This window comes from Gopherus evgoodei, chromosome 3, assembly GCF_007399415.2.
Source record: "Gopherus evgoodei ecotype Sinaloan lineage chromosome 3, rGopEvg1_v1.p, whole genome shotgun sequence".
NCBI classification, from domain to species: domain Eukaryota; kingdom Metazoa; phylum Chordata; order Testudines; family Testudinidae; genus Gopherus; species Gopherus evgoodei.
The window spans coordinates 163,186,112-163,213,348 of NC_044324.1; the positions used below are offsets into that span (position 1 = coordinate 163,186,112).

General features: G+C 44.5%; 1 long non-coding RNA gene across 1 annotated transcript; it reads right to left on the reverse strand.

The window, feature by feature from the left end:
* Nucleotides 1-2,324: 2,324 nt before the first annotated feature.
* Nucleotides 2,325-26,975, reverse strand: LOC115647571. The gene is made up of 3 exons (XR_003999352.1): nt 26,889-26,975; nt 24,289-24,385; nt 2,325-2,419 (listed from the first exon to the last, which is right to left on the reverse strand). It is a non-coding gene; the product is annotated as an uncharacterized LOC115647571 (long non-coding RNA).
* Nucleotides 26,976-27,237: the final 262 nt, after the last annotated feature.

The window sequence follows — 27,237 nt, forward strand, 5'->3', positions numbered from 1 at the left end:
GCTGCATCATACCCCAAAGGAGAAGGTTGGGTATGATCCCTGAACATACACAAATTTACAGCCATCTTGGGACCCATCATCCTTTTGAGACCTTCCATTCCCCCCCCCCCATCTCCCTCCCTGCTGATGAATTTTTTCATTTGACTCTCTCCTCTGGTTGTTATGTTAAGGCCCCTTCTTGCATCATGTGGACCAATCACCTCCTACCATTACAAGTACTGCAGTCACAAGCATAGCAACAAATATTACTGGCTTTCAGCTTCAAATTGCTGCCTCAAAGCATCCCTGATCCTTACGGATGGGGAAAATAAAGGTGGTAGAGAGGACAGGTAACTTCCAAAACCGCAAAGGGAGCAAGCACCAGAAGAGGCATGAGAATTCAGGAGATTTTGGTTCCAAGCCCCATGTTTAGACCATTAGATCATGTCTCTTCTATGGTCCTTGCTGACTCTGGAGACAGTAAATGCTATACATGTGCAAAGTATTCACATGAAAAAATACTGTAGGTTGAAAACAAAGGGCTGAGCAACAATGTGGGTTTTATCAAAAAACAATTTTCAGAAGTCTTTTGTTAAAAGGACACCAACTTGAATTTAGCTATTTTTTTAATGAGCATTTAATGTACTATATATCTGCCCCCTTAGTCCCCTGTTGATTTTTGAGGGATGACAGTCAATTTTTACAGTTTGTCTATTTTTCCAGTTGATTCAATTGCACAAACATACACTGATCTGCCACTCTAGCATTCTCCTACAACCAGCTTCACGCATACAAAGACCGCTATGCAAACCTTCTTGGTAAAAAGATAAACTCTTGGTTTTTGGAGGAGTGGAGCTTCTGAAAAGGATCTGGCTCTGATATGGCAAGACATCATCCAAGAATATTGTTCTATCATATCACACACAGCATAATCACAGACAAGCAGAAAAGCTGAAGATGATAGCCTCAAGTTCCTGCTGATTATTGTAACATTAACAGTGAACAAAACTAGAATCATTCATGATCTGACTTTGGAAGGAACACCATATGTTGCCTGCATCATTGAGATCTCGTTTGATGTCATTGTCAGGCTGTTTAGAGTAGCTCACAACAGTAAGAGCCAACCTCAGGTCAGACTGTCAAGAAACAGAGTACAAACCCCAAACTGATTGTATGTTTTATAATTAGTCAACAGCCCTACTTGGGTTGGTGAAATCTACTTGCAGTTAACTCATGCAATAAACTCAAAAAATTAATCACGATTGAAACAACCACAGTTAAATTAATCTGACAGGTAAATATTTTGCAACACCTGCTACAACAGTGCCAGGCAAATGCCTGTTCTCACATTCAAGTGACATTGTAAACAAGAAGCGGGCAGCATTATCTCCTGCAAATGTAAACAAACTTGTTTGTCTGAGCAATTGGCTGAACAAGGAGGAGGACTGAGTGGACTTACAGGCTCTAAAATTTTACATTGCATTAAAAAATAAAACAGTTTCTTTTGTACATAATTCTACATTTGTAAGTTCAAGTTTCATGATAAAGAGATTGCACTATAGTGCTTGTATTAGGTGAATTGAAAAATATTATTTCTTGTATTTGCACTGAAAAATAATTGTAATAAAAAATAAATATGAAGCGAGAACTGTACACTTCGTATTCTGTGTCAAAATTGAAATCAATATATTTGAAAATGTAGAAAACATTCAAAAATATTTAAATAATGGTATTCTATTATTAACAGTGCAATTAATCGTGATAAATATTAGGGCTGTCAAGCAATTAAAAAATTAATGTCATATATTTGAATACGTGTTAATTATAATTTTAAAAAGCAAATACTGATATTAAATATTAAAACTAACATAAAATAGAATTTTATCTAAAAGAAAAAGTAAACCGAGTTGTTTCAGTATTATTTCCACTTCATGTCATTTCTTTTTATTGTGTTTCCAGTTTGTTTTGTTAATATACTGTGATATAAAAAGAAAACAAAATGCAAATTAAAACAAACAGTGAGGGCAAGATTCTCAGCCGGAATGAATTGGTGCAACTCCACAGACATTGGAGGAGCCAATTTACACCCTCTGAGAATCTGGCCCTGACACATTCTGATTCAGAGTTTACGTTTAAAGCCAAAACAAGACACTGAATTAAAACTTCAGTTGATTCGTGACTCTGATGGAAATTTGCGGATTGAAGAAAATGAACAGCTTTTACTGTGTGTCTGACACAACCATGGTTTACTGTAGGTCATTACCTCGGTGATATAAATTCAGAGGAACTGTCCCATGGTCTTCTCCCAAGGTACCAAACTAAATTGATTTAAAATACTACCTTGTTATGAAAGCTTGCAATTGCTCCCCATGTTTTGGCCAGTGGAACATTTAAGAGTGAGCACTCTTTATGCAGTTCTTCCTTATGTGTAGGAACAGGTCTGAAAAAAATCAGAGCAGAAGTATGGCAATAGTAAAAAGAACAAGATCAGGGCCCAGCTGAGACTCCTTCTAACCAAGTCAGCAGCAGCTGTATACAGTCTTACACAGAAAAGGAACTATGTGAAAGTGAACCTCTGTAGATTGTTTTCCTTCCTATGTACAGCAAAATACCTTTAGGTCTCACAGCTGCTACAATATGTATGACCACAAGGTGGCAGTGGTGGCATATTATTGGCAAGGAAAGTCTAGTTAAGAGTATCTCACAGAATTTCAGAGCTGCTTGTGTTTGGGGTAAAAAAAACTGGTAGGTGAATTTTGTAGTTAATGTTATGTTCCAAGGAGACCTTCGAGAAAAAATGAGGATAGGTACATATTATAGCCTTGTCTTTGTAGAAAGTGGCGTATGGTGTGGGTCCACCATAAGTGCTCCCAGCTCCTCCGTTTGCCTTGCTGAGGTGATGGCAATTAGAAAAGAAATTTTGAGGGAGAGGTGGAAGAGGGAGGTGGTCACCATTGGTTTGAAGGGGGGTTTCCTTTAGGTGTTCAAAACCAGGTTATAGTCTTACTAGTGGGGGGGACGGAGTTGTCCAATAGAAGGAAACAGGTTATATTGTCTGGGAGATGTTGCAGAAGATGAAGTCCTTGAGCTCCCATTCATGAACGAAAAGATAATCTGTGATGTGCCAGGGAAAAAGACCACCCATTATTGGGTTAAAAGCATGTCACCCCTTTGGTCTCATCAAGGGGTGCACTCTCTGAAGGGCCAGGGGACTAAAACAATTGAGGAAGCTTTTGAGGACATCTTCCGGGGAATAGAGAAGCGCTTGTCGGAGTACAGAATAGAGCTGAAAAGCCCAACTGTCCCCTTATCCATGCCCCTAGGAAAGTTTCCTTTCTGTTAAGGCAACAGCTAAAAGAGGTGCTGGATAGGCTCCTTGGTCTGGGAATAAGAGCAAGTGGAAGAACCGACAGAGTACACTCATTGGACATTGTATTTTGGGGAGGAATGCTTCATGTATAGGCCCAAAATAAATTAATATGTAAAAAGAGAACATTTCCCACTACCTACAAAGGGAGACATTTTTGGGGAGATGGCTGATGCAAAAATATAGCGGCTCAGCAAGGCCGGTATACTAAAGGTTGCAACATGACTTCTGTTTAAAGGTTGACCTTTCTGAGTCCTCTGAAATTGACGTGCTTAGTTGGATTCCTTTGAAATTTGATGTGCCTCAGAAGGGTGCAGGGTAGGGTTAGTGACCCAATTTGGGGTGACGATGCAGAAATTGGAAAGATATAAGCCCAGTTTCTAGATTTTTTTTCTATTATTTTAGCGAAGAGCTAGAGGTCGAACTATTGATGTAATGTGGGTCAAAATGGTCTAAATCTGTCAAGTTTTACCCAAGAAGGTCCATGGCACCCAATAAATCTTTGGGGGAAGGGGGCACATTGAGAATGGTATTTAAGAAAATGTACATTTTACAGTGTTTATGCGCCAATATGGAAAAATGGCCAGAAAGTTTCCATTCTCACCATTTTATATGCTTTAAAGCTTGACTCTTATAAATGCTCTAAAATCTATATGGTTAATTGGATTACTTTGGAATTTAGCGTGCCTCGTGGGGATGTGGGATAGCATTAGTGAGCTACATTTTGGGTCATTTGACCAAGGGGTTCCTGAGTTACAGGCCAAACTATTAACCTGAGAGGTACCAAAGACTGGATGAATCAGACCGGTGGCTGTGAACTCACCCTTCGAGTAACATAACTAAAGATAAGTTAATCACAAACTCCCATCTAAGACAAAAGGAGTTTGGGACATAATTGTTGGAAGTTGCTAAAATTTGTGAGTCATGGATGGCAATTTTATTTGGGGAGGGGGAAATGTAATCAAAGTTTTGGGGAGAAAAAAATTAGACATCTGAGCGTTTCCTGGGTTTGGGACTGTAGAAAGGGGTTGTGGGGATGAATGGAAGGGGAGGGAGGCTTGGCATATCCAGCTCTGCCTGTGCACACCAGTCCCCTGCACCTCCAAGATCTGCCTGTGCATGCCAACCTTCCTGCACACCACAGCTCTGTCCGTGTGCACCACAAGCCCCCTGAGCCCCCACCTTCCTGTATCTTCCAGTTCTGCCAGTGCACTCCAGCCCATGCACAAACCCTGCTCCTATCCACCAATTCACATGGCTGTGCACTCTTTGGGGCAGGGACTGCATCACTATACTTAAGTTTGTATCACAACTTCTGTTTGAAGGCTCATACAACTGTAAATCTGTCCTCTTTCAGCAATGCCCCAATATGTCCCATAAACACACCTTCACTCTGCCAACCCTATAGTTGCTGAAATGCACAAGCTTTCCACTTCCTTTTACATCTCATTTGCTCTTGCCCAAAGGATTCCATCTCACATTATTAAAGGAGAAAAAAAGGTGGCTCATGCTACCTTCCCTCTGCTCTCTTCAAGCATTGCACATAATCACAGTGGCCCTTGGCACTATAAGATTCAGGAGGTTCCAGATCCTGCTGTACACTCCCTTACCCACTTAGCCAACTCCTGAGAAATAATACCACACGTGTACAATTTAAGAATCACACCACAGACTTTTACAACCCCCTTGCGCTTATTTAAACGATACCATCTCAGCCTACATTTTCACATAACCATCATTAGCGCATTAGAATCCTCTCATAGTCCACCTCGCTGCTGACAACAACCTTTCTAATAAAAGCTCTATGCCCTGCTACCAACATAGTCTGCATTTAGAAATGATGCATGCTGCATCCTGAAAGTACACATGCATCTATTCTTTTCTGTCACACATGTGAGGTGCAAAACATAGATCTCCTCAGATCACAGTCACAGCTCTGTTACATACCTTGAAGTAATCCACAGATCCTGCAAACATACCTCCACCAAGTAGTAACCACTGTCTCCACTACTCCGTACCGGACACAGAACACACACATTTACCTGGAGTTCATGAGACAATAAATGCTTAGACTGCTCTCATATGGGAGCGTGCTACTGACAACCTCCTTTGTAATAAATCCCCTATGTCCTGCTGATTGTACAACATATACAATTCTGCATTGAAATAATTCATACTAGATCCTGAAGGTCACACGCATCAGAGGGTGTAAACTACAGATCTCCTCAGATCATAATCGCAACTCTGTCACACAGCCCAAAGAAAGCCACACATGTCCCCATCTAGGGCCCTATTAAATGAATGGCCATGAAAAACCTGTCACGGACTGTAAAATCTGCTCTCCCCCATGAAATCTGGTCTCCCCTGTGAAATCTGGTCTTTTGTGTACTTTTACCCTATAGCAGTGTTCCTCAAACTGAGGGTCCTGACCCAAAAAGGAGGTCAGTAGGCTATTTTAGGGTGGTCCTGGTATTGACATCCTTACTTCTGCACTGCCTGGCCAGAGAACGGTGGCTGTCATGGGGGCGGGGGAGGCTTCGTCACTTTGAAGGGGGTTGTCATGGGCTTTACATGTTTATATTTTGCCATTTTTAAATACATATTCATGCTTTGTTACACCATGAAATGTAAGATTTAAATATCTGCAATCATGAAATTCAACATTTTTAAATGCTAGGACTGTGAAATTTATGAAACTGGACTGTGAATTTGGTATGGCCACACTCATCATAAAGACACCTTTACCAAGCAATGCCAACTACTGCCTCCTCCATTTAGTGTACGTACACCTAACACACTGACTGTACCTGGAGTGTATGCAGGTGGTTCCTGTTGGCTACTTCCAGCTCCAGAGGACCTGAGAGAAGGTGGCATGGGCAACCTTTTCTCCCACTCCCCCATTCTGTCCTGGAATAATATTGGATGGCAGCCTGTGGGTGAGAGTGAATGGGCTGTAAAAGGACGTGAAGGGCTTGTACATTCTAGTACCTGTGGGGTTGGCAGAATAAAGGTATGTGTGTATATTAATGGGACGTATTGGGGCATTGGTGAAAGAGGGCATCCTTAACTGTGCATTTCCTGGTTTTCAGAAGTTTGAGCTTTTCTTAGCTCAGTGTTCTGCCAGAGGACAACATACCACCAAGTAACCTCAACTGTGTGATACTGTAGTGTTTTGGCATGGGATTTTCTATGCTTGACGCATCAACAGGTTTCTGGCAGGTGCCAAGCTAAAAAAAAAACCAGAGCACATGTTTATATATGGTCAACATGCCCTTTTGGAGACTGCCATTTAGCTTGTGTTTGCCACCTAAGGTTTCACTGGAAAAATACAACAGACTTTGGATGGTATAGCGGATACTAAAGTTTACATTGATGACTTTTTGATCTGGGGGAAAATAGTAGGAGACTAATACCAGAGGCTCTGGGTTGAAATGCTGAAACAAAAATGAAAATTCTGTGCAATGCAAATACCATACCTGGGAGACAAGTTAACACCGCATGTTGTACAGGACGATCACAGTAAGGTTAATGTCATCACCAGGATGTCTGCCCCAACAGACGAGCAAAGAATACAAAGATTCCTTGGAATGGTGACCTATGTAGGGAAATCTGTGCCTAATCTATTTGTCCAAACAAGCAACTCAAGTGCACTACTGTGCAAAGATCTCCAATGGACGAGGATACTAAAATGTGTGAGAAACTGAAGGCGTTAAAGAGGCCTTAGTTCAGAGGAGAGATTTGGGGGTTCCAGACACACTCTAGAGCATTTAAGGAGTCCAGAGCTACATTTTGTACATATTAATCTGAGGAAAAACCAGTCCAGGCTCAGATGACATGTAGACTGTGATTGCCAAAGCTGCTGCTCAGGCTGAGACCCCACAGACAGTAATGAAGGCTTTTTAGCATAGGGTGGCCGAGAGAGGATATTCCCAGCTCCTATTATCAATTTAAGGAAGGTCATTAGGAATTCAAAAAATCTAAGAGAAGGGCCAAGATGTTTTATACTGGTCTCAAATGAACAGCAACGTTGAGGAAGCGACGTTGTTTTATATGCCAAAAATAAGTCAAATGAAAGAGCCCATGTTGGTGGCACAGGAAAAAATGCCCTCCCCCCTCCCCCAAGAAGCGAAGTAGCCATAGTTTGTTCCAGCCAGTATAAACAAATCTATGTGCCTGTCCTAGACTATTATTCTCACTTTCCTGAGATAGCCCTACTAGAAGGTAGTACGGCTAAGCAGGTAATTGTGCATATCAAAACTATTTTTGCTAGATATGGAATACCTGACCCAGTGATGTCTAAAAATGGACAGTAGGCATGCGTTTAAGCAGTTTGCAGTGAAGAACAGGTTTAGACATGTAACCACTAGTCTCCATTATCCCCAATTAAATAGATTGGTAGAAAACTGTCAAAATAATAAAGCACCTACTGCAAAAGGCAGAGCCTGCTCCATATTTAGCACTGTTAAATTATAGAACAGCACCAATGAAACATGGGTTGTCACCTGCTGACATTTTGTTCAACAGAAAACTGAAAACACAAGATTGCCTGCATGATTAGAAACTGATGTTGCAGTCATTGGGAACTTACAGGTGTATAAAGGGACAGATAAAACAAAATAAAAAAATACAACATAATTTGGGATACCAGGAGCTGCCACCGCTTCATGAAAATGATTCTGTGTACTTCTCTGATGTAAAAAATCGTTGCTAACAGCAATGGTGTCACAAGAGGTTGCCCTGTGGCTATATGAGGCTCTCACCCAGGACACAGACATACTGTGGAGGAATAGGCATCACCTTCTCCAGATCCCAGAAGGGAGGGAGATAAGGGGCACTGAGTCTGCTGTTTTGCCTGAAAGAGTCTCAGACAAGCAACCACCACAGCAGGTGCGGTAACGGAGGGACACGGAACCACAAAAACAAGTGGATTTGCTGCATCCCAACAGCAGTAGTGCTGAGGTTCCAGGGCAACCCTCCAGGTCCAAGCAATAGCTCAGGGCACCTCGAAGGCTAATAGAATGTTGTTAATGCAGTTAGTTATTGGGCTGGTTATAAAAGTGTTCGTAATTATGTGGCGTTGTAAGTGTTCTTGTTATTAACATTTGGCTTGGAAGGGAAGATATGGTATTGGAGACTGTGCTTTTAAAGATGTACTTGTGGCACCTTAGTAACTAACAAATTTATTTGAGCATAAGCTTTTGTGAGCTACAGCCCACTTCATCGGATGCATACACTGGAACATACAGCAAGAAGATATGTATACATACAGAGAACATGAAAAGGTGGACATAGCCATACCAACTGAAGGGGCCAATCAATTGAGATCAGCAGGAGGAAAAACAACTTTTGACGTGATAGTCGAGATGACCCATAGAATGTGTCAGGATACTTAACATGGGGAAATATGGTCAATTAGTGTAATGGCCCAACCATTCCCAGTCTCTGTTCAAACCTAAGTTAATTGTATCTAATTTGCATATTAATTCAAGTTCAGCAGCCTCTCTTTGGAGTCTGTTTTTGAAGTTTTTTTTGTTGTAAAATTGTCACCTTCAAGTCTGTCACTGAGTGGTTAGAGAGGTTGAAGTGTTCCCCCACTGGTTTTTGAATGTTATGATTCCTGATGTCAGATTTGTGTCCGTTCATTCTTGTGTTTAGAGATTGTCTGGTTTGGCCAATGTATATGGCAGAAGGGCATTGCTGGTACATATGTTGGTAGATGTGCAGATGAATGAGCCCCTGATGGTGTGGCTGATGTGATTAGGTCCTATGATGATGTCACTTGACTAGATATGTGGACAGAATTGCAAGGATAGGTTTCTGGGTTAGTGTTTATGTTGTATGGTGTGCAGTTGCTGGTGAGTATTTGCTTCAGGTTGGGGGGGGTCCTGTCTCCCAAGGTCTGAGAGAGAGTGAGGGATCATCTTTCAGGATGGGTTGCGGATCTTTGATGATGCGCTGGAGAGATTTTAGTAGGGGACTGAAGGTGACGGGTAGTGCCCTTCTGTGATTTTCTCTGCCCCCTCCCTCCCATCTCACCGCCTTTTTTTTTTTTTGGACTTTTCTAATTTTGTGCTGTTGCGTTGATCCTGTTCCTCATATGTTTTACTGTGTCTTTGCTCTAACTCCTCCCTCAATCTCCCTACCATAAGGTAATTTGCTCATTTGTTTGCTTGCCCAACATTTCCATCTTGATAGCAAACATCTTGAGCTCTATGTAATTTACCTTTTCAATGTTTTCCATTCACTTCAGTTGCACAATGTGTATTTGAAGGCAGAATTGGGCAGCAATGCATTCATTTTCTACTGTACTTTGTGAAAGCATAAGGTCTTTGAATTTCTGTGTTGAGGACTTAGCCTGAACCTAATTTTTAAACTATAATTAGATTAAAGATAATTATTTTAGTGACATGGGATTTTCTTTTTATTCAGATTATTGAAAATTCCAAAATACTTATTTTCTTGTGAAATCAAATCCTGCTTGCATTGAAGTCAATGAGAATTTTACTAGGAAGATTTAGGGGGTGGTGGTTTGAGAATTTTGCACACAGCTATCTTGAATATCTGATCTTGTCTCCCCTAGCAACATTCTGACCTTTAGTGTGACATTATATATTCAGATATATACTGAGACATTCAATATGTTTTACCTCAGAGCACATAATTGAAATCTTACCTGTATTTTTACATCAATGACTACATTTTGTTTTAAAAAGGCAAATTGTCTAGTGACAGAGACTGGAATCAGGGTTTCTGGATCCCAATTCTGGCAACACCCCAACGTGTGATACTGGGAGCACTTTAGAAATGTGAAAGATTACTTAGTTCATAAAGTGCTTTGAGATCCTCAGATGGAAGGTCTGATGCAGAGACAGGCTATGTGAAGAACATTGGGAAAATCTGTATTGTTTTTATGAAAAATAGGCATCACTCAATTTCACTCACTCACTTTTGAATTGTTACCTGCTGGGATTGAAGGGAAGGGTGCTGGAACTGGGGGGGCTAGAGGGGTATGGCCCCATCACTTTTTCAGACACCCATGATCCCCCACTTTCAGGGAGCATCTGTTGCCCATGATTGAAGGGGTTAATGTATTTCCAGGGACAGAAATAAGAGGGTGTACATGGGTTGGGACTCACCACCCAGCGCCTCCTGCTGGTAACTCTGGGAATTAGCTCACATTCCAGCTCAGAGTGCCCTCTGCAGGCCAGTGATCTGCCTTTTGGCTACTGCCCCTGTGTCCCTCCCTGGCCCCAGTGCCCCTTTTATGTGGGGTTCTGCTCCCTAGCAGTAACCCCTTCCTCAGGGGTTTCCCCTCCCTGGGAACCCCTCACCCTCTATCTCCACTTTGCCTCAGTGTCTTGGCAACTGTCCAGTCCTTAGCTAGCCCCACACCCTGGGGCAGACTGCAGTATTAGCCTCTCATCATCAGCAAAGGGGGTTGGACCTTCTGCCTTGGCCTACCCCTGGGTTTCACCCTGCAACCCCAGTACCTCCTGGCCTAACTGTAGGCCACAGCCTGAGGCTTTCCAGGTAGGAGCTCCCCAGCTCCTCTGCCTTTCCCCAACCCTGCTTCACCCTAGGTACCTTATCTCAGCTTCCAGCAACCAGGCCCTTCTCTCTCTGAACACAAAGAGAGATTCTCTGGGCTCCTGGCTTCTCTGCCCTTATATAAAGGCCTGTTGCTTAGTTTGGGGCGTGGCCCCACCTGCTGCCACTTCCCCAATCAGCCCAGCCTAAAAGGCTGCTTTCTCCAGCCCCAGCCCTTATCCAGGGCTGTTTTAATCCCTTCCGGGCTGGAGCAGAGACCCACTCTGCTACAGAGGGGTTTGGGTCAAATAGGCATGTCTGGGTTGGTATGAACTATCAAGAACATGTACATGGAGGTAACTTGGAGAGACAGTAGAAGACTAAGGACTGGTCACAAATAACTGCCAGCCGAGAGAGACAGAATATGTGAAACCAGAGCGATTGCTACTTGAAACAAAGAACTGAAGTGTGAGCAGACTTTTAAATCCTAGACATTTTGGGGCAAAAGAGGCAGGTTGTGCTGCCAGCATGTAGCCACATATAAGATTTCCTTTTCCATTCTAAGCAGAGAAACCTACATACTGTATTCCAGTTGACTAAAATAAATGCTGTCGTCTTTACAAAGGCTGTTCTCTATCATGGGAAACATCTGTTGATTGCATTGCTTCTAAAGGGGTAAAGTCTCCAACAGGGATTCAAGCTCTTTTGGACTCACTGAAGGAGCCAGGGTGAGAAAGAAACAGGAGTGCTGAAGCTAGAGGTCCAGTCTCAGAGTAGCAGACTCCCCACCTGCAAAAAGTGCAGGCCTATCACTTAAAGGAGAACCCTCCTAGGAAGGCTGAGAGAGGCAAGTTCATTCTGTGTACCCGTGACAAGCTCCCATTTTCTTTTCAGTTTAGGCTAGACTCTCAGGAGAGACATATACTGTGCTCTCTCCTCAAGCTTTACTTTTTCATTTTCTTGTTTTGCTATTCTCTGGTTGGTTTTGTTTCTGTTCTGTCTTTACTCAGTTTCACTTGCAAGTTCTCACATATAGAAGGGTGGACTCATCACTGGCATGCTACCTCATAGCTGGGTGTGGCCTTGCAGCCCCAGTCTCTGTCACCCCCTGCGGATGGTCAGTCCAATCCCATGGTGGTATGACTTGGCCCTTGGGTCCTTCCAGGGTAACAGAAAGTCCAACAAATAATTTGACATCCATACAAAAGATCTTTCACCCAGATTCTGGACCTCATGGACTTCACATCCTTCTCAGGGTCTTCATGCCACCTTACTAGTGGGTGTTAGGGGACTCCAGGCCCACTCTGCACTGAGTTCCAGCCTAGGGACTCCAGGATGAGCAGTCAAGGTTCACTCCACCCGATTCCTTGCTGCTACCTTCCTGTCCTCCTTTCTACCAAGCCTGTGAACTGGCCTCTCCAACAGTCTCTAAGTTCATCCTTGTCATAAACAGATAGCTAAGGGTTAATGTCTCTTTCACCTGGAGCACCTGACCAGAGGACCAATCAGGAAACTGGATTTTTTCAACTTTGGGTGGAGGGAATTGTGTGTCTGGGGTCTTTGTTTTCTGGCTGCCTGCTTTCTCTGAGCTTTGGAGAAGTAGTTCTGTTTTCTAATCTTCTGTTTCTGAGTGTAAGGACAAAGAGATCAGATAGTAAGTTATATGGTTTCTTTTCTTTGGTATTTGCATGAATATAAGTGCTGGAGTGCTTTGATTTGTATTCTTTTTGAATAAGGCTGTTTATTCAATATTCTTTTAAGAAATGGCCCTGTATTGTGTCATCTTAATACAGAGAGACCATTTGTATTTTTTCTTTCTTTTTATATAAAGCTTTCTTTTAAGACCTGTTGGAGTTTTTCTTTACTTCAGGGAAATTGAGTCTGTACTCACCAGGGAATTGGTGGTGAGGAAGAAATCAGGGGAGATCTGTGTGTGTTGAAGTGGCTAGCCTGATTTTGCATTCCCTCTGGGGGAATAGGAAAGTCCTTTTTGTTCCAGGACCGGGAACGGAGAGGGGGAGTCACTCTGTTTGGATTCACAGAGCTTGTGTCTGTGTATCTCTCCAGGAGCACCTGGAGGGGGGGGAGGGAAAAAGGATTATTTCCCTTTGTTGTGAGACTCAAGGGATTTGGGTCTTGGGGTCCCCAGGGAAGGTTTTTCGGGGGGACCAGAGTGCCCCAAAACACTCTAATTTTTTGGGTGGTGGCAGCAAGTACCAGGTCCAAGCTGGTGACTAAGCTTGGAGGTTTTCATGCTAACCCCCATATTTTGGACGCTAAGGTCCAAATCTGGGACTAAGGTTATGATATGGTGTAGCAGTGGTGGGATCTAGACAGAATCCAGAAGCCAGTAGGAAGATTATATTTTTCTTTTCTCTGCTAAGGGCTTTTTAGCAGAGAGAAACAGTTTGGTTTTAAAAGGGAACCAGAGAGAATTTTTTTTTTCTGCTCTCTCTGGCAGTTTGTGGCTTGCATGTTAAGCAAGAAGTCGTTAAGGGCTATCACGAGTCTTTTGTCACACAATAGCACTCCCATTGAGAGTCATGCCAGCACTATATAAATGCAAATAAAGTGGTTTTTCAGGTTTACTTAACATTGAAGATTAGCTAAAGGCACTGTTGCTAGGCAGACTTCAGGAGGCAACAGAGCCTGCAGTTCAGAAGAGAAACACCGGAGGGCACCCCAACACAAGAAAACAGGAACCATGTCTACCAAGACAAAAATGGAGGCTGAAGAGCACTTCAAAGAAGCTGAACACAGGCGAGAGATGGAAAAACACAAACAGGAACTAGAAATAAAACAAAAAGAGATGGAGATGAAAGAAAGAGAAGAACAAATCAAAGAGGCAGCACACAAAAGAAAACTAGAAGAAGAAGAGGTGGCCCACCGAAGGAAACAAGCAGAAGAAGAGGCAGCCCACAGAAGACAGATATAACTCCAGAGGGAAGCCCACCAACAGGCCATGGAATTAGAAAAGGCTAAGCAACAGACTCCAGCCAATCCTAACAACCCATCGCCCATTATTGCTCCACAGCACAGGAAATTTCCCACCTACAAGGCAGGTGATGACACCGAGGCCTTCTTGAAAATTTTGAAAGAGCCTGTCTTGGGTACAACATCCCTGAAGACCAGTACATGGTAGAATTAAGGCCACAACTCAGTGGACCTTTAGCAGAGGTGGCAGCTGAAATGCCTAAGCAGCAAATGAATGACTATAAACTTTTTCAAACCAAGGCCAGATACAGAATGGGGATCACCCCCGATCATGCCCGTCGGCGCTTCAGAACCCAAAAGTGGAAACCAGATGTGTCATTTCCCAAACACGCCTACTACGTTGGGAAAAATTATGAGGCCTGGATATCAGGACACAATGTTAAAACCTTGGAAGAACTGCACCTCCTCATACAAATGGAGCAGTTCTTGGATGGTGTTCCTGAGGACATAACACGGTACATACAAGATGGAAAACCCAAAGATATCGCTGAGGCGGGGGAGATTGGAGCCAAATGGATGGAACTGGCAGAAAGCAAGAAAGCTACTGTCAAGGGGAACGATTACCCCAGGGGGCACACAGACCATAATCCCTACAACCGAGGACAGCCAAAGACCCCACATACCACCCAAGTAAAGCCACAGATACCCTACCCTTCAACCTCACCAGTCTCCAGTAACTCACCTCGGCCCAGTGACCCATCAGATGGAAGATGCTTTAAGTGTAATGAACTGGGACATATCAAGGCCAACTGTCCCAAGAACACCATGCGAGTGCAATTCATTACACCACCATCACCCCAAAGATCCCCAGGCCCAGATGCCTCTCAAATACCCTTGGAGCGAAGGGAAAAGTTGAGAGTGGGCGGAAAGAAGGTTACTGCGTGGAGAGACACGGGGGCACAAGTGTCAGCTATCCACCAATCCTTCGTTGACCCCAAATTCATCAACCCAAAGGCCAAAGTTACAATTTACCCCTTCATGTCACAAGCTGTAGACTTGCCTACAGCTCAACTGCCTGTCCAGTACAAAGGCTGGTCAGGAATGTGGACTTTTGCAGTCTATGACAATTATCCTATCCCCATGCTACTGGGGGAAGACTTGGCCAACCAGGTGAGGCAGGCCAAGAGAGTAGGAATGGTTACACGTAGCCAAACCAGGCAAGCTTCCAGACCCATTCCTGTTCCTGAGCCGTCCACAGACGCCCCGTCTGTGTTACCAGAGACCCAGACAGAGGTAGTGAACCCGGATTCCATGCCTATCACTGAAACAGCCACAGCATCTCCAGTCCCAGGCCCGGAACTGGAACAGCAACCAGCACCAGCAAGTGCAACCACATCTTCAAACTCAACGCCAGAGGGCGACAGCGAGCCAAAACTGGCAGAAGCAACAGACAGCCATACCCAAAAGGCTCAGCCAGAGCCTGAAATAACCTCAGGTGCACCAGCGGAGAGCGGTTCACCAGCAACGGAAACAACCCCATCACCTACATCGCTTCCAGAGGGACCAAGCCCAAGTCCACAGTCTGAGGAAGAACTGGTGACCCCAGCCTCAAGGGAACAGTTCCAGGCTGAGCAGGAAGCGGATGACAGCCTTCAGAAAGCTTGGGCGGCGGCACGGAGCACCCCACCGCCTCTCAGCTCTTCTAATCGATCCCGGTTTGTTATAGACCAAGGACTTTTATACAAGGAAATTCTTTCTGGTGGACACCGGGAAGAATGGCAGCCGCAAAAACAGTTGGTGGTTCCAACTAAGTACCGGGGGAAGCTCTTAAGCTTAGCCCATGATCATCCCAGTGGCCATGCTGGGGTGAACAGAACCAAGGACCGGTTGGGAAAGTCCTTCCACTGGGAGGGGATGGGCAAGGATGTTGCCAAGTATGTCCGGTCTTGTGAGGTATGCCAAAGAGTGGGAAAACCTCAAGACCAGGTCAAGGCCCCTCTCCAGCCACTCCCCATAATTGAGGTCCCATTTCAGCGAGTAGCTGTGGATATTCTGGGCCCTTTCCCAAAAAAGACGCCCAGAGGAAAGCAGTACGTACTGACTTTAGTGGACTTTGCTACCCGATGGCCAGAAGCAGTAGCTCTAGGCAACATCAGGGCTAACACTGTGTGCCTGGCCCTAACAGACATCTTTGCCAGGGTAGGTTGGCCCTCTGACATCCTTACAGATTCAGGGTCTAATTTCCTGGCAGGGACCATGGAAAAACTGTGGGAAACTCATGGGGTGAATCACTTGGTTGCCACCCCGTACCACCATCAAACCAATGGCCTGGTGGAAAGGTTCAATGGAACTTTGTGGGCCATGATACGAAAATTCATCAACGAATTCTCCAATAATTGGGACCTAGTGTTGCAGCAGTTGCTGTTTGCCTACAGGGCTGTACCACATCCCAGTTTAGGGTTTTCACCATTTGAACTTGTGTATGGTCACGAGGTTAAGGGGCCATTACAGTTGGTGAAGCAGCAATGGGAGGGGTTTACGCCTTCTCCAGGAACTAACATTCTGGACTTTGTAAGCAACCTACAAAGCACCCTCCAACACTCTTTAGCCCTTGCTAGAGAGAACCTAAAGGATGCTCAGGAAGAGCAAAAGGCCTGGTATGACAGACATGCCAGAGAACGTTCTTTCAGGGTAGGAGATCAGGTTATGGTCTTGAAGGCGCAACAGGCCCATAAGATGGAAGCATCATGGGAAGGGCCATTCACGGTCCAAGAGCGCCTGGGAACTGTAAACTACCTCATAGCATTTCCCAATTCCTCACTAAAGCCTAAAGTGTACCATGTTAATTCTCTCAAGCCTTTCTATTCCAGAGATTTACAGGTTTGTCAGTTTACAGTCCAGGGAGATGATGCTGAGTGGCCTGACGGTGTCTACTACGACGGGAAAAAAGACGGTGGCGTGGAAGAGGTGAACCTCTCAACCACCCTGGAACGTCTGCAGCGGCAACAAATTAAGGAGCTGTGCACTAGCTTCGCCCCATTGTTCTCAGCCACCCCAGGACGGACTAAACGGGCATACCACTCCATTGATACAGGTAATGCTCACCCAATCAGAACCCCACCCTACCGGGTGTCTCCTCATGCCCAAGCTGCTATAGAACGGGAAATCCAGAACATGCTACAGATGGGTATAATCCGCTCATCTACCAGTGCATGGGCATCTCCAGTGGTTCTGGTACCCAAACCAGATGGGGAAATACGCTTTTGCGTGGACTACCGTAAACTAAATGCGGTAACTCGTCCGGACAACTATCCAATGCCACGCACTGATGAGCTATTGGAGAAGTTGGGACGTGCCCAGTTCATCTCTACAATAGACTTAACCAAGGGGTACTGGCAAGTACCGCTAGATGAACCTGCCAAGGAGAGGTCAGCATTCGTCACCCATGCGGGGGTGTATGAATTCAATGTCCTTCCTTTCGGCCTTCGAAATGCACCCACCACCTTCCAGAGGCTGGTAGATGGTCTACTAGCTGGACTGGGAGAATTTGCAGTTGCCTACCTCAATGATGTGGCCATTTTTTCAGACTCCTGGCCCGAACACCTACTACACCTGGAAAAGGTCTTTCAGCGCATCAGGCAGGCAGGACTAACTGTTAAGGCCAAAAAGTGTCAAATAGGCCAAAACAGAGTGACTTACCTGGGGCACCAGGTGGGTCGAGGAAACATAAACCCCCTACAGGCCAAGGTGGATGCTATCCAAAAGTGGCCTGTCCCAAGGTCAAAGAAACAGGTCCAATCCTTCTTAGGCTTGGCCGGATACTACAGGCGATTTGTACCACACTACAGCCAAATCGCTGCCCCGTTGACCGACCTGACCAAAAAGACCCAGCCAAATGCAGTTAAGTGGACTGATGAGTGTCAAAAGGCCTTTACCCAGCTTAAGGCGATGCTCATGTCTGACCCTGTGCTCAGGGCCCCGGACTTTGACAAGCCATTCCTAGTAACCACAGATGCATCTGAGCGTGGTATAGGAGCAGTGCTCATGCAGGAAGCAACAGATCACAACTTCCATCCTGTCGTGTTTCTCAGCAAGAAACTGTCTGAGAGGGAAAGTCACTGGTCAGTCAGTGAAAAGGAATGCTATGCCATTGTGTACGCCCTGGAAAAGCTACGCCCATATGTTTGGGGACGGCGGTTCAAACTACAAACTGACCATGCTGCACTAAAGTGGCTTCATACTGCCAAGGGGAACAACAAGAAACTTCTTCGTTGGAGTTTAGCTCTCCAAGATTTTGATTTTGAAATTTAACACATCACAGGAGCTTCTAACAAAGTTGCTGATGCACTCTCCCGTGAGAGTTTCCCAGAATCCAGTAGTTAAAAAGTGTTCTTAAAATGTAACAGTCTGTTAGTTATATACTTAGTAGTATATGTAAAGGTGCATGTGTTGTATTAATCTGTTTATTTTCAAGTTCTAGAAGGAAATCGCCGCCAGTGAGCTTCCCCACTGTCTGCAATTTGGGGGGCGTGTCATAAACAGATAGCTAAGGGTTAATGTCTCTTTCACCTGGAGCACCTGACCAGAGGACCAATCAGGAAACTGGATTTTTTCAACTTTGGGTGGAGGGAATTGTGTGTCTGGGGTCTTTGTTTTCTGGCTGCCTGCTTTCTCTGAGCTTTGGAGAAGTAGTTCTGTTTTCTAATCTTCTGTTTCTGAGTGTAAGGACAAAGAGATCAGATAGTAAGTTATATGGTTTCTTTTCTTTGGTATTTGCATGAATATAAGTGCTGGAGTGCTTTGATTTGTATTCTTTTTGAATAAGGCTGTTTATTCAATATTCTTTTAAGAAATGGCCCTGTATTGTGTCATCTTAATACAGAGAGACCATTTGTATTTTTTCTTTCTTTTTATATAAAGCTTTCTTTTAAGACCTGTTGGAGTTTTTCTTTACTTCAGGGAAATTGAGTCTGTACTCACCAGGGAATTGGTGGTGAGGAAGAAATCAGGGGAGATCTGTGTGTGTTGAAGTGGCTAGCCTGATTTTGCATTCCCTCTGGGGGAATAGGAAAGTCCTTTTTGTTCCAGGACCGGGAACGGAGAGGGGGAGTCACTCTGTTTGGATTCACAGAGCTTGTGTCTGTGTATCTCTCCAGGAGCACCTGGAGGGGGGGGAGGGAAAAAGGATTATTTCCCTTTGTTGTGAGACTCAAGGGATTTGGGTCTTGGGGTCCCCAGGGAAGGTTTTTCGGGGGGACCAGAGTGCCCCAAAACACTCTAATTTTTTGGGTGGTGGCAGCAAGTACCAGGTCCAAGCTGGTGACTAAGCTTGGAGGTTTTCATGCTAACCCCCATATTTTGGACGCTAAGGTCCAAATCTGGGACTAAGGTTATGATAATCCTTCTCTCAGGGCTAGGACTCATGGGGCTTACCCTAGGAATCCCCTAATAAATCCCAAATCAAAAGTATAACCTTAAATCAATTTCTCCCCCCGTCAGGCTGGCCATTTCATCCCTTTCTATTCCTCAGCTGAATGCCTCCCAGAGCTCTCGCCACAGCTCCTCCATGACTCTCCTGGCTTCTTGCCAGACTTTGCTATGCAGGAGAGGATTCCAGGGCCAACTTTCCCTAGGCTACTTCTTTGACACACGTCTCTCCAAATACTAGTCCCAGAGCATGACTGTAAAATTCTTCCCTCTCCCCCTATAGCCCCCTTCTGACCCAGACTCCCTGCCTTTATAGTAACCACACAGCTCTTCTCCCAGCTGGGACTCACCTTTAGTTGAGGCTGATCCATATTCCAGGTTTAGCGAGAGGGGTTAATTAGCCTCTCAGCGCACATTAACCCCTTTTAAAGACGGGATGGGACTATATACCCCATCACATAACCCAATGTTGTCATGCTTGGGATCCGAATACTGCAGGGGGATATTGATTTATTTTTTTAAAAGTTTGTTGGGATGAAAAAAACCATTCCTATTAGTTTTAGGTTTTGTAAAATCTTGTTTTTACAAAACTGAAATGTTGCTACCCAGTGTGACCTGACAGAGTCACATAACCGAGTATCTATGCCTGCTTTGGTTTCTTGTAGAGCTCAGCAGTTACTGTATTTCTATCATATTCTTTTCTGGGACTCCTTGAAACACATGCTAGGTTAAGTTACTAAGAGACACCTCAACAAAATACAACAACTTTATTTTTAGGTGAAGTATTATTTGCCCCTCCAGTAAAGACAAATAACATTGGAATGTACACAAACCTGGAGTGAAATGTTCTTATCTACCCTGTACCGCGACCAGAATTTATATTTAGAAACAAGAAATCATGACTGAGATTACAGAAAGTGCTTCAGAATTATTACCACATCCCAGAGAACGTGTACAAAGCCTTAGTCCTGCTTGAAAAAAATGTGCTAATGATCAGGGGTCAAATTCTCCCTTACACAGGAAAAACCTGAATCGAGGACAAGAAACTCCATGAGCTTCAATTCACAGGCTTTCGCCATATCTTTTTATTGGAGAGGGTGAGGATGCTGCTTTGCCCTCTACAGGTCTTGGAACGCTGGGCCTGTACCTCATCACTGCTTCAGGAGCCATGCTCTCATGTGGTCCTTAACAGTCACTGCCCCCAATTTCCTCCTCAGGTGGGTTTACTTAGAATAGGATACAATACAAAAAGATGTTGTCTGGGTCAGCATGATCTTATGTGAGTTACCCCACCCCCAGAGCCAAGGCCAGGGGTGAAGGTGGGGGATAATGTCTCAGAGCAGCCATTCCCACACCCTTAGAATTTGAAATCTGCAACACATTCTTAGAGGGGTTTCCAGAGGATCACAGAGTATGTATTCCTCTCTTCCACATAGCTCAGATGTGCCAGGTCTTGGTTCTGTCCACTCACAGAAACAAAGGAAACACTCAGGCCCCAGCTTTTTATCAAACAGGACACAGAAAAGCTACTAAAAGCTTGAACTGTAATTGTAAGGAGGTTTCTATTTGGGATTTCATACAGCTTGCAAACAGTTGATGCATTGTTTTCAGGAAAATCGTACTTTCAACAGCACAACCCTATTTGCAGGATATTACGATAGTGATGGGAAACCATTCCACGCCTAGCATCCTAAAACAGTATAATGCAGTGGTTTTCAACCTGTAGTCTGTGGAACCCGGGGGTCCATAAACTATGTCTAATGAGTCCGTGAGAGGTTGTTGTTACCATAGAACAGTGGTTTTCAACCTGTAGTCTGCAGACCCATATCTAAGATTTCCAAAGGGGCCCATGCCTCCATTTGAAATTTGTTAAGGGTCCACAGATGTAAAAAGGTTGAAAACCACTAGTATAATGCAATATTTAATGTATTCTGGGATACCTTTCCACCACTGAAAATGGCTGAGATCCAGTGAGATATCAGCCAAACGTCCTCAGCATATTAGTCAATGCTGAGGAACAGTTCAGTGAGCCCCATTTTTACAGACTTCTCTGTTAACTATCATGAAGGCAGCAAGAGGTATTTGAATGACAGGATCCTATTTCTGAATCTTTTTGAATGAACAAAACTACTTTGTAGATGAACATTTTTTCCCCAAAGACTCTAGATGTTTTCTGGGGTTGTTTACCCATTCTCATAAAGGTCTAGTTTGTGTTGACAAAGTCTTGTTTGTTTTCTCCCAGATTGCCACTTCTTCAATTCACAGGCAGCAGTAATGTTACACAGGGCTTGCCTACACAGGAGATTTTTGCACCAATGTACTACACCACTGGCTACACTAGTGTGACCCTGAGTGTAAATGCACCGCACCGGTGCAATAAGTCACTTGCACTGGTATGACTTACCCATACAAGTCACTTTTTACACAGGTGCAGGGCATCTATGCTAGGGGTTGCACTGTACACTGGTGGAAAAATCTCCAGTGTGGACAAGCCCTTGAAGCAGGTTGGGCTCATACATTGCTTGGAAGGTTGATGAAGTTTGAGGAGCTAGTTCTGGATTTACCATGACGCTGGGCTTCAAAAAGCTTGTACTTTACTCAGTTATTCCCCACCTCACAAGCCTCTCCTGAATCTTTCTGCTGCTTTCCCGCTTGCCTGTAACAATCTCTATCTGAAGAGGCAGAGATTAACTTAAACCAGAACTATGGACCTAAAATCCCCAGACCTTTGGTGAATTTTGGACCCAGATCCAAAACTGAACATTGCAATCTCTGGCCCAGGTTTTTACTGAAAAAAAGTTAGCAAAAAACAGTGGCACCAGAGATCACTTAACAAAGATCAGCACTGCAACCCAGCTTTGTAAAATGTAACCATTTCTCCATAGCGTATGCAACACAAACACTGCCACATGATGCTAGGCCTGGAAAACCAGAAAGTGGAACTGACTAGTTATACTGCCCAGCTGAGTGGAAGGCAGATTGTCAACAAACAGCACAAAATGGTGAAAATGAAATTCAATTTCTAAACATCAATAATCTAAGATATGAATAGCACATTGCTACTAGGCCTTGACAACTGACCCTCTGCACCTATCATGTCCACTTGGAACTTCAGGGTGAATAGAATTCAGATCCTCCTGTTCAAAACAAATCAACTGTAGACACCAAAACCCCATTTATGCCACTTGAGCAAAAAGAGACTCTCCATTAGCTACTTGCAGTATAAGGGCTGACATTTATGTAGTTCTGAATCTAACCCAAAGAGGGCAGCCACTCACTACCAGCTCATTACAGAATAAATATGATTTATACGCTCTGCTGCTAGCATTAATGAGATACTGATTTCAATGTAATTTTAAAACCTTGTTTCCTTGATATGCCAAAGAAAGTAGGCTTCTAAACATACATTGTCCCAAATAAAGACATAAACCAAAAAGAATCTTGTCATTCCCAGGGAGGAACTCAGGAGATTAGACTAATTAAGTGAGGTCTCATTTTTCACTTAGCCTTTCAATGAGGACAGCTGTTTTCCTCATGACAACCTCAGTTACCCTCTGTGCTCATCATTTACTTCTGAAGCTGTTCGGAAAAATAGGCATAAGCACCAGTTAAATTGCTCCCACTAGCAGAAGACTGAGCATCTCCCCATGATAACATGAACTCCCACAGGCTGAAACTAAGCAAGAGGACAGATTAAGGCTAAACAGGGTGGGGGTTTGGATCTACTATAATTTCAAACCCTTCCTCAAAATTCCCCTCTGGAGAGAAATCCCCCCACCCCCTATGGGGACCCTTGTTATTCTTCCATTACCAAATCCTCAATCTTCCTTCCACGTGAATCAAGCCACTTATTCTACCCTGGCAGCTAAACAGCCTGCTGCAATCTCTGCTGTCTGATAATCAGTCTCTGACTCAGGGCTCACTCCAGGGCCCCTCTAACCTTGAGGCCTGGATCCCAAGGATCCTACTTCAATCTGCCCTTACCCCCGGGGTTGCTTCCAGTGCATAGTAGCTCACTGTGCATCCAAATGCTTTTCTTGGGCAACAGTTGGAACTTCCAGCCTCAGGGACTCATCGCTAATGCAATCTCTGAACATACTTTTAAAATGCCAGAGATGTTTTGAATTCTTGGTGACTGAGCAATCCAACAGCTATTGAACCATCTGTGCAGAAGTATCTGCCCAGGATGGATCAAACTTTAATATATTGATAGAACCACAACAGGTTACAGTAGCATGTAGAGTTCCCAAATGAAATAAGAGCCCCATTGTGCTAGGTGCTGTACATAAATGCACAGTAAGAGATAGTCCTTACCCCAAAGAATTTACAGTCTAAATAGACAATGGTTGGGAGAGAAAACTGAGGCATGGAGAGGAAGAGACTTGCCTAAGGCCACATAGCATATCAGTGGCACAGCTGGGACTAGTGGCACAGCTGTTTTCTGAGTACTAGCCCAGTACATTATCCACTAGACTATGCTGCCTGCCCATGTGTGTTCATGCATTTACTAATATATCAAACTGACTGGCAATGTGCCTGTCATGGCAGAGTGAGGAAATGGATTTGGTGACCTCTCACTCTCCTCTTCTTAAATTACTTGCAAGATTTACAATGAAGCCCCCAACTAGACCCTATTCCCCCTACTGCCCTATCCCTAAAGAGCAAAGAGCTGGTAAGAATAAGGCAGGGGACCAGGAGCAGAGAAGCTGATGAGCGCCTCCCACCCACTCTGGGTATAGGGTCAGAAGCAGGCTGGCTGAGAGGCCCATCCCCCTCATAACTGGTGTATACATAGCGGTATTGCCAACCCCAAAGGCTGAAAACTCATGAAAGTTAAAAAAAAAAAAAAAAAAAAAAAAGGAACCAAACATACAATAATCTTATCTACTGATGTTTGAATTCCCCCTGTCCATCCCAGCGTATGCATGTGGCCATTAGCGTTGCCAATGCTCCCAAATGTGTTACGGTGATTTTGGCCCCCATGGCAGGAGATCTCACCCTCATATCTGCCTATCCTCCCGCTCCCCACATCAGTTCTGCTCCCACAGCCTCACCTCTTCTCCTGCAGCTCCAGGGGCTCTTCACCTCTCTTCAAAGCCTACAGGGATGGGAGTGTAGGCAGCATTGCCAACCTCAAGGCTGGAGTTTTGGCTGATTGCATAAGAAAAATAGACACCAAATTAGCCAAATGACTGATTGGGTCAAACAGCCCAAATTTTCACCATTTCACATTCTTTGTGTTCCAGACACTATCCAGCAGGAGAGTGTTCATTTGTGTAAAGTAAAATACTGATATTGGAAATGTAAACATAAAACCAACAATAATATTTCTATCCACCTCAGGTTTTATAAACAGCTTTCTTTTATGAAATGTACATTTGGAGGCAAATGTAACCTGACAAAGCAGCCATTTAAATCACCGCTACTGACAACTCATGCTCTTCCTTGTCATGGGAAAGGCCCCAGGCAGGGGGCTGTAGTGAGAGGAAGGGAAAGGGGCCAGCTGATCTGTGCTTCTGTTCAACCCCTGGCACTGGGTGAGGGGAGTTCCTTGTCCTTCTGCTTCCCAAAATCACTCCCCAGCAGCCCCCCTGACAAATGTTCCTCAACCCTCCAGTACCCACCCTTGTCCCCCGTTTCCCCCGCAGGGCCACCCTGCCCAACACCAACCCTCAAGCAGGGGTCCCCACTTGTACTTCAGCAGCTCCCACATTCTCTCCCAACAGGGAGCTCTGGGCGCTCCCCAATGCCAACTCTCAACAGTGTGCCTTAACTGTCACCCCACTGTCCCTGGCCAGGCACCAAGTGGCATATGGAGTCTGAGCCCCCTCATGTCAGCAGGATGTGGCCCATAGGAAGGGGTTATCCCTAGATCACATGATGAAACCCCTTAACGAACCAGTCCAGGATCCCACAGAAGGGTGGGGGGTGCAATATCCACCATGTGCTCCAGGAGCTCATTTGCTGTTTCTGGCTTTGCCACCCCACCTCTCACCATCAGCACAGAGACAACACACTACTCACTTCTGCTCTCTGCTGCACTCTGTCAGACATGGTGCAGGCCAGGCTACACTCTAAGGTGGTGCTGCACTGTAGTTGTCCCCTATAGACACTGCTGGTGTGCTGTAAAGGGACATGTTGTGTTAAGGTGAACATGGTACCCTTATGGCACACCAGTAGGGTCTAAACAGGGCAGCAGCACATTACGGAGGGGCACATAGAGTGTTCTAACACACACAGCCACTTTGTTGCCATGCCACTGAGTAGACAAGCCTTAAAAATTTCCTAATTTCGGCAGAGGCACCAATTTTCAGCCCCAAAAGTCACCTGTTGTCTATTCCAGATATTTTCTTGCTGAAGCCTTCAAAAAGCAGCCTAACTGGCAAAAATCACCAAAGATTGGGAACACTGGTTGCAGGGACATGGGAGGAACAGAACAGGAGGGAAAGTGCAACTGTCCTAAGAGGGCTTTTTCTGCTCCCTCTTCCCTCATCCCCTCCTGTGACAATAGTGTCAGCTCCTGAGGGCAAAGGTTAGAGCTCTGCCTGATTTACTGCAGTAACTTTGGTTGGCTACTCTTCCCCAGGAGGCCAAACAATAGGGAAAGCAGCCAATCAGAGGGGTCTTTCTCCCAGGCAGGTCTGAAATTTGCCAGAAGGCTGGAGTTGTACAGGGAGATTTTGGCAAATCAGTAAAGTGCCTAAAACCACAATGGCTTATTGCTAAAAGCAGCCTAGTCAGCAGTCTCAGCTTGACCACGGCAGGAGGGGAGGGGGTTTGAGGGTGCCACAGAAAGGTTAGCTTGACCCTGTGTCTTTCCTAATACAAATTGTGTTGAAGTTGCTAATATGTGCATTTTAGGAAAGCAGGATGTGCCCCAGAAATGTTTATTGGAGCCTCAAGGCTGCAAACTCTGGAGAAACCCACACCTGGTTAATCAATAATCAGAAGGAACCTCTTGCTTGACCATTGAAACTGCTTACTTAACAAATTTTATTTAAGGGACATGTCATTCTATTACTAATGTATAAATAAGGGTAAAAGTTTGAGGTAGTTGGACTCTTCTGGGACTTGTTTGGACTCTCTCTCTGGATATGTCTTGTGGTCCCCACCGGCAGATGGAAAATTTGGCCACCAGAAGCCTGCCGCTGTGTCACTCAAGGGCCACACTCACCTTTGATAATTATCAAGGATTGGGGGTGTTTTACTAACCCGTTACAGATATCTGTAAGTGCTTGACACTAAGTAAAGTTTAGCTTTAAGTGAAAGCACTCTTGTGTTGTCCTTTTTGTGCCAGCCATCTATTGGTCGGACGGCCGTGTCTCCCCTGATTTATTTCCCAACACCACCTCACACAGAGTAAAAGTTACCAAGAGCTTTGGGTTAAAAAAAACCCGGGTAACAGAGCTTCTTGCATCATTGTGAGCTTGACTCCAACCCCACCTGAAATCTTGTGGCTCACAAAGAAATCAGCAGAGCTGCTAACACTGATATAGTGAAAGGCAGTGGTTTTACACACACGCTTCCTTCCCGCTCTCCCTCCCTGAATGCACTGTCAATGTGGCAGAAGGAGATTGACTGTGCTTTTGACACAGCCAGAAAGTTGAAAGAATAAGAGTGGAAAATAACCAAAGTATTCTCATGTCAAGCTTACTTTATAAGTGTACAGAGAAGAAGGGCTGAACTGCAGAAGTCCACAAGCAGCTCCACAGGAATAAGAAACTTTGATTTGCACAAATATTCCCAGTATTGCTAAAAACAAAACAAAACAAAACAAACAAACAAGTCAAGCCACACTTTCTACATGCTGGGGAAACCCAGATGTATCTGACTTCAGTACTTGAACCAAAACTAAGTAGACCAAAAACTAGTTAGACTGATGAGACTCACTTTAAGTGTACCTCAGCTGAGAGCTAACTAAGAATCAGGGAAGAGGAATGAAAATAGAATGATTATGTGTTGTAAGACAAATGCTGCCTCAGCAGAAGTTTAAACAATCATTT